At 38.6% G+C, this 8,756-nt stretch overlaps 1 non-coding gene across 1 annotated transcript; it reads right to left on the bottom strand.

The window, feature by feature from the left end:
* Positions 1-4,381: 4,381 nt before the first annotated feature.
* Positions 4,382-4,489, bottom strand: LOC141624817 (small nucleolar RNA R71). The gene has a single exon (XR_012534620.1). It is a non-coding gene; the product is annotated as a small nucleolar RNA R71 (small nucleolar RNA).
* Between the last annotated feature and the right edge of the window lie 4,267 nt (positions 4,490-8,756).

Genomic DNA, 8,756 nt, shown 5'->3' on the forward strand with positions numbered 1-8,756 from the left:
AATTAATCGGGAAGCATTTAAACATAAAACGATGTTTAAATAAAATTTACATGTATTTGTGCGACAAATATAAGAACCAATATGCTCCCGTAAATGGGTCATGGGAATTGTGTAAATGGGATTGAGTGTTGCCTTAGTCATAATCATTCCTTTTACACAATTTCATTTCCCATAATATTTTTGTTCTTTTCAAATCTATGCTCCATTGGGCATATTAAAATAAGACAAAATCAACACTCCACCTCCTCTAACATGCGCCGTCCTCCCCCTATTATTACACCCATTCATTTGTTCATTTTTACTTACTCTTGAACATTTGCATGTGAAAATCATTCTTCTCTCTCAAAATAATAAAAACGATTTACTAAGATTTGTTAGTAAACAAAATATTTACTAAGAGTTTTAGTAATATTATAAATATTATCAAGGGTTAAATTTAACAAGTATCTAGTTAATACTTGTTAAATTATTGGGTTTTGTTCTTGGGTGCATATTGAAGGAGATCTTCTAATTGAAGATTTGTTCTAGGAGGATTTTCAATCTTTCATTAGCACAAGAACGATCTAGATAGTTGATCTAGATTGTGCCCTTATTATTATCAATCAATGTTAGGAAATTGTATTTCCTTAATCTTTATTTATTATGCTTTTATATTTGCATGCATGTTACATAGATCACATAAAAATGAATTATGAGATAATTTGATTTTAAATTAGAGAGTCTAATATGGATCTATGATCTTTCACTCCGGAATTGGTCCGATCTCTTCTTCTTCCTCCTCGGAATTCTTTACTATATATCACGGGTTGACGGACGGGAGCGCGCCTCTTCTTTTGTCTCTTGTTACCTTGTCCTCGGTTTGACATACCTATAAAAGACATTCATACAATTATAAACCAATTTTAATGCCAAAATAGCTCACGTTTTTATGATAGAGTGAGTCGGAAATTTCGATTTCGGGGTCGAAAATCACACATAAGCTATGTAAATGGCAAGGAAATTTCAATTATATGACAAATAATGAAAATTCCAAGCAAATAAACACAATTACCAACCAATTTAATGCATAAAATCAACCCGAAAATATGAACCCTAAATCTGAAATTTTCGAATTTAGGCCTTTAATTCATCAATTAATGGGTTAAATAACAAGGAAATAGCAATTGTATATGATCTATGGAAGATTCAAAGCAAGAAACACAAGAAACATGCAACAAATTGCAATTTTTCGGACCAATTAAGAGCAGAAAATGGGACACTTACTTGAGGAAAGTTGAGCAATTAATCACACAAATAAGCACAAAGGAGTGAATCAATTTGCAATAAAATAATTTAGCACATATTAGAATGAAGTTTGATGATGATATGAGTGATTTAGAGTAGTAGGTGATGTAAATCTAGGAGAGAAAGGGTAAGAACATATGACGGAATGAACAAAGCAATAAGAAGAAGAGTTTAGAAATTAGAATAAGACAACTAAATAAAAACGCGGAACCCGATTCAGGTGGGATACTCGATCGAGCCTGGGTGTGTACTCGATCGAGTATCCAGTTTCCAAAGTTGCCAACTCTCGACATTTAATTAATCTGAAATATAAGCCAGGTTCCTTGATCGAGTGCCAGTAGACCAGATTTAGTACACAAGTTTGTCCGTCTCTTTTCTCAACACGTCAAGTTTTCGCCTATTTCCGTCTTTTTTGCAAAAATTACTTCACAAATACGTTAAATTCTCTCCCTCACATCACTCATAACATAGTTGAAATGCGATTAAATAAATTACATTCCTAAATTACAAATTATTACAGGTCAAACTCCTGGCTGCCTCCCGGTAGCGCTGGTTTAAGCAGTCTGATGGGTGATGTCGTTGGGTCTCCCAATGAAACAAATTTATATTCTCAACAAACAACTAGTTAGTGGTAAGTCGAGGTCGATGATGTGACCATAATTAGAGCATATTTAGTCCCCGAATTAGCCTTGTTTCCATGCTTTTTAGTGCATATTTGGGTCATTTATTGTCTTTAGTCCTTTGTTTTGCATATTCTTTGAGGTTTTGTTTCCTTGGTAGGAAAGGAGTGCAAACCTTACTTTTTCATGGCAAAATAGAGCTAAATTGATTGAATTCAATGACCAAGCATCAAAGAGAAGACAAGATTAGAAGGCCTTTGTACATACTATAGTAGATGGGCAATGATGAGAAAAGATCCTTGCATCCCCGAGGAAATCGTCAAGGATTTTATGAAGATAAAGGAAGAAAAGAAGAAAGAAAGTAGTTGTAAGACAATCCGAGCGGATTGTCCACAAGACGCCCGTCCAGCAAGGGCAATCTGAGCGTCTTCCCCAGCTGGACGCCCATCCAGAACCACCACAATCCGCCCGTCTTCCCTTGAATCCGCTCGGCCAGAATACACCCAATCCGTCCCTCTCGTGCCCTGGACGCTCGGATTGTCTGTCGGCCATTTCGTCTTCTACAAGTTTCAAGGAGACCGGAGTCTCCCTTGAGACCGGCGATTCCTCAAGGACTTAATCGTCATTTAAGCCCTTAGTAAACCCTAATTTATGTATCTAATCCCCACTATAAATACCCCATTAGGCTAATTAGAAGATCATGTTCTTCTTAGCAATTTTTAGTGTAGTTAATATCAATCAAATCTCTCTTTAATCTTGTAATCAACATTTAATCAAGTCTTAATACAATTTTCATTTCCTTAATCTCTCTCTTGTTCATCCTTTGTTTTGGGTAATTGAAGATTATTTGGGTTATTATTGGGAGATTGACAACCTTCCAATCAATCATCAAGTACTTCTATTATTCTTTGCTTTATTATTGGAATCATTAGTAGGTATAATTCTCTTAATCCCTTTTTAATTATTGTTAATTATCTTCATTTATTCATCATGTTTCACTTTGTTGGTATGATTGACAACCTTGCTAGCATGTTCAACATGATAATGAGTGAGTAGTTTCCTTAGCTAGGGTTAATGGGTAATTAGGGGAAACCAACATGGGGGATGATTCATGCTTAAATTAATATGTTTTCATAGTTTGTTTGCTTGCTTGTTGTGATCTCAACTTATGCACATGTTATGTTTGATGAAATGCGAGCCTATGAATCCTTGCATTTTTTACCCATCACCTATCTTTTCAATGAGACTTGTAAGACATAAACCAACTCGAGTCTCATTAGACCATGCATATAGTTGAGTAGGGAAGATTAAGTCGACTTGTAGGTGTTGTACAATCTAATCGATTCGGCTCCGGGACCCAAACTTTCCTAGGATCGTAAGATATAAATCAAATCGATCCATCACAACAATAATTGCTTGCTTATAATTTCAGAATATGTTCGTATGATCAATTCCCATGAATCCCCTATGACCCCAAGAAACCCTAGTGCCTTTTATCAATTGTTTACACCCCTTTTTAATCATCTTGCTTGTTTACTTTTATTGCTATTTAGTTTAGTGATCTTCTACTTCAAACCCCAAATTGTGACACCCTTAGACACCACTAGTTGCAATTGAAAATCTCATTTCAATTCCCATCCCTTGGGATCCGACCTTTACTTGCCTCTTTACTAATTGTAGAGTTGTTTGTGGAGTTATAAATTGTGTTTTGGTCTAGGTGCTCCTAATGACAAGTATCGAAAACAAAACCCTCACAAGGGAACACGACCAAAAATGGCGCCGTTGCCAGGGACGGTGTTAACTTGATTTAGATTTTGTTGTATTGTTATTAGTTGTGTCTTTCTTTGCCTTGGGGAAGTAAAACTCCTCAATGTTTGTTCTAATTATTTTCAAGTTGTTTGATATTTTGCATGTCTAGAAGATCACAAGGTAACTTGTTACCCTTTGATCACGAAATTGGAAGGACTTTGACAACCAATAGAAGACTTGCTAGGAGAACTTTGAGAGGTATTGGTGAGGTTGTAGATATTCAACCAAGAACTATTGAGTTCATCAACCCTTTTGCAAGAGAAGGTGATGAGAACCCAACACAAAATCAACCCACAATGCCTAAATTTTCATCACATTCCGTACCAACCAAGGAGAACCTACCCAATGGTACTCCCACATCACAACATTTAACCGGAAATTTCATTGCCAAATCCGCATTTATCCAATTAGTCGAAAGAAGCCAATTTGGGGGGATGCCTAGTGAAGACCCTCACTCTCACATGGAGACTTTTTGCGACTATTGTGATGCGATTTCTCAAACCGGTGTAACTCAAGACCAAATTCAATGGGTCTTATTTCCTTTTTCTCTAATTGGCACCGCAAAACAATGGTTGAAAGGCCTTGATAAGGCTACTCTCGGAATTGATTCTTGGAAGAAATTGGCTCTAGCTTTCTACAAAAAGTTCTATCCACCGGAAAAGACTAACATGCTAAAAGCTCAAATTACGGGCTTTAAGCAAAGAGACGAAGAATCTTTGTATGAAGCTTGGGAGCGATTCAAAGGAATTTGTCGCTCATGTCCTCATCATGGACATAGCGAGTGGTTCTTGATACAACAATTTTGGAACGGTCTTTATGAAGACTCAAGAAACATTCTCAACATGGGATCAAATGGAATGTTCACCGAAGTTGATGACAATCAAACTTGGAACAAGATTGAGGAAATGGCGGTCCATAATTCACAATATAGTAGACCTCGCAAGGCTACTAGAGGAGGAAAGCATGAAGTGGACTTTATTACTCAATTAGGTGCTCAACTTAGTGCTCACATTGATACCATCAATTTGAAGTTCGAAAAAGCTATGGCTAGACTTGAAGAAGCCTCAAAATCACCAAAGCAACATGTTAATGCCATGACGGCATCTTCATCAATCCCAAGTGGGATATGTGAGAATTGTGGAACTTTGGGACATGACCAAAGTGAATGTAGGGGAACAAATGAACAAGTGAATGTTTTTCAAGCATACAAGAGTGGTACCCCTTATTCAAATTATTACAATGAGAACACCAAATTCCATCCAAATCTCTCATACAAAAGCCAAAATGTTCAAAATCCTCAACCAACATACACCCCACCTCCCATGAGAAACCAAAATCAAAGACCCTTTTACAACCAAAACCAAGGTTACCAAAATCAAACTCCATACAATCAACAAAATGACCAAGGTTTTGATGTTCAAAAAGCGGTCCTCCAAATGCAAAAGAATCAACAAGAGTTTCACTAAAATGCAAAAGGATAGTCAAGCAAAGGAAATCAACATCAACAACATCCTAGCCCACACCAAAATGTTGGAAACCCAATTGACTCAACTAGCATCTTCAAGCTCACAAAGACAAAAGGGGCAATTACAACCTCAAAGTAATCCCCCGAGACATGAAACGGTTAGTGTCATACACTTGAGAAGTGGTACAAGGTATGAAGCACCAGAGAAGCAAGTTGAGGATGAAGTTGTGGAAGCTAGTGACAAAGAAGAAGTTGTGCAAAACTCCAAGGATGGAGAACCATCAAAAGAAGAAGTTTCAAAGAAAAATGAAGACAAGGCCAAGGAGAAGGAGCCCATTGTGATTAGACTTCCTTTTCCGAGTCGTCAAGCCAAGCCCAAATTTGATGACCAACTTGGAAAATTTATGGAGATTGTGAAGAATTTGGAAGTCTCGATTCCTTTCACGGAATTAATCAATCACGTGCCGGCCTATGCAAAATACATGAAAGACATCCTTACGACGAAGAAGTCAATCCGGAAGCATGAGACTATCGCCTTTACTAAGGTGAGTAGTGCAATACTTCAAGGGAGTTCACCTCCAAAACTTAAGGATCCGGGAAGCTTCTCAATACCGTGTACAATTGGCGACACCACGATCAACAAAGCCTTATGTGATGTAAGGGCTAGTGTGAGTGTTATGCCGTACTCGGTGAGTAAAAATTTAGGGATGGGAGAGCTTAAATGCACCAATATCACACTCCAAATGGCTGATAGATCGACGAAGACACCATTAGGGATAAGGGAAGATGTTTCCATAAGAGTTGGGAAATTTTTCATCCCGGTGGACTTTGTTATTGTTGACGTGGAATAAGACTCCAACATTCCAATCATTCTAGGTAGACCTTTCTTGCACACCACAGGTGCGGTGATAGATGTGAAGCATGAAGAACTCACTCTAGAAGTGGGAGATAAAAGCATAACTTTCAATTTTGACAAAACTATGAGAGCTCCCCGTTTCCATGAACCATGATTTATGGTTGATCATTATAGCCGGAAGGATGATAGGAAGAAGTCGGAATTCCAATGGAAGAAGAAAGTTGATGATGCTCTATTCAAAGAGCAAGGAAATTGTAACAAAGAGAGCTTGAAAAGCTCACCAAAGTCAAGCAATGAAGAGGATGGCCTCATTGGCCAAAACAAGAAAGTGGGAGAGTTGTCTCTATCAACTCAAGAGATCTTTTGTGACCAAGTAGATGAAGTTTGTGGTCTTTGGGACGATGAGTTTGAAGGGATTTTCAATCCCTACATTGGTAATGCTATCGATCAAGACCAACATGAAGGACAACAAGTGCAAAGATCTATTGAAGATCTTTATCATAACAATGAACAAGCTTTTGACTACTTCTTCAAGGTGTTGAGTAACATCAACAACACCTTGGACATTCCCCCATGACATCTCACTAAGGATGAGAGTTTGGTGGAGTCCTCTCCAAAACACCATTTGTAAATATTTCTAACTCCCTAACTTGCATTCTTAAATTGCATTTTTGTCATTTTTTGATTTTTATGCTTTGATCAAGATATTTATCATTTTTGAGAGAAGTGAGGGAGGGACTAATGATTCTATTGATGTGTAGTGCTTTAGCTCAGTGTGGGGATAACAATTGCCTAGGCTATTCATGCCTTAGTAGTGCCCCTACAATGAAGAACACAGGATTTGAAGAATGAAAATGACACGGGATATGCAAGTGCACGGATGGAACTGAATCCGGGTAGACCAGGAGGAATCCGAGCGTCCTTATAGGGAATCCGCTCGTCTTATGAGAATCCGAGCGTGTATGGGATAATCCGTCCGTCCAAATGAGCTGCAAAGTTGAAAATTTTGGGCTGTTAGAGAATCCGAGCGTCCAGGCTGAGAAGACGCTCGTCTGAAAGAATCCGCTCGTCTTTGCAAGAAGACGCCCGTCTTTTTGCCAGTGCAGAATAAGAAAAGTTCCAGTAACAGAATCCGCTCGTCTCTGAAGGAATCCGCTCGTCCTGAATTGCAGAAATCTGCCCGTCGTCCCTGAAAGACGCTCGTCTTTAGGCGAGATTTCTTGAACCCAAATTAGGCAGAATCCGAGCGTCCCGAAGGGAATCCGCTCGTCTTCCCCCTGCAGATTCAAAATTTCGGGTGTTTTTAAATACCCCTTCCCACACTCATTCATTCATTCATACATTCGAAACACTACCCATAAACCTCAAAACCCCAAAACCCTCATCCTCTCCATCACCAAAAACAAGATTTCCTCAACCAAATTCAACAAAATCAAATCCAAACTTCCTTACAACATCAATTAATCACTCCTTTTCCAACAACAATCAATCCAAGCACCAAAATCTTCAAACCTTTGAGTCGATTTTTGAAATACAAAGGCAAATCCTTTCATCTTAAAATCGATTTGGGTATAATTGGAAATTGAAGATTTTCAATCTTTTCTTGGTATAATCATCAATGGCAAGAACAAAAGGATCAACAAAGGCACTCAAGGCAAAGGCACTATCAAAAAGGCAACAATGCCTTCAAGCAAAGAAAGCTTCAATGGCTATGGTGGTTGCTAGTGCAAACTTGGAAGTTCAACAACAACAAAATCCTCCCTTGGAAGCAACAACAACAACAACTCCGGAAATTGCTCAATTATCAAACTATCCGGAGGTAATTTTTATTTCTAACTCCCATAGGGATACATTTGCCAAGTATGCTAAGAAAGTCATTCTACCCACCAAATTCATATGTGAAGATGCCTTGAACAAATTGGGTGTCCTTGAGCAAACAAAAGCCTTCTTTGAAGCCATGGGGTTGGGAAAATTGTTTACTACAAGAGAATTGCCATACCCCTCCCTTACCTTGGAATTCTTGAGTTCATTGAAAGTGACTAAGGTAGAGACTAGAACATACATCGAGTTTCGCCTTGCAAATGTGAATAGGCGCATCACCTTTGATGTTTTGAGTAAAGCATTAGGTCTTAGTGATACACCTCGTTATCATAAGATGCCCGAAAAGTATGACCCCGCTCCTCTTTGGAAGGCGATTTCCGGGAAAAAAATTGAGAACTTTCATGCTTGTCGCGCTCTATTAGTCCACCATCCGGGCATTAGAGTGTGGCACAAGGTCATCGGGAATACTATAATTGCAAGAAAAGACACTAATCACTTTACAAAGCTCGATTTTGTTCTACTTGAGTCGGCCTTAAATGTTGGAAGGGAATTCACTAAGCCTTACAATGCTCTAAGGCTTTTGGTGGAAAGATGGCTCAATGTTGATTGTGGTAAGGAAGGCACCGCTTTTATCGTAAATGGAGGTCTAGTTACTCTCTTGGCTAAGTACTTTGATCCAAATTTCAACAAGGATAACACCTATGTGGCGATCAAAGGGGGTCATCTCATTGACATGGATGCCATGATTAACAAGTACAAGTGGGTCAAGCATAATCCTCTTGACACCAACTATAGGTGGCTCACCAATGATGCTAGATCTTTCACTTTGCCTTCCAAGATATGCCGCTTGAGTGCTCATAGAACAAACTACCTACTTCCACTCTCAAAAGGCGCCGAGTAC

Source organism: Silene latifolia, chromosome X (assembly GCF_048544455.1).
Source record: "Silene latifolia isolate original U9 population chromosome X, ASM4854445v1, whole genome shotgun sequence".
In the NCBI taxonomy this organism is placed as follows: Eukaryota; Viridiplantae; Streptophyta; class Magnoliopsida; order Caryophyllales; family Caryophyllaceae; genus Silene; species Silene latifolia.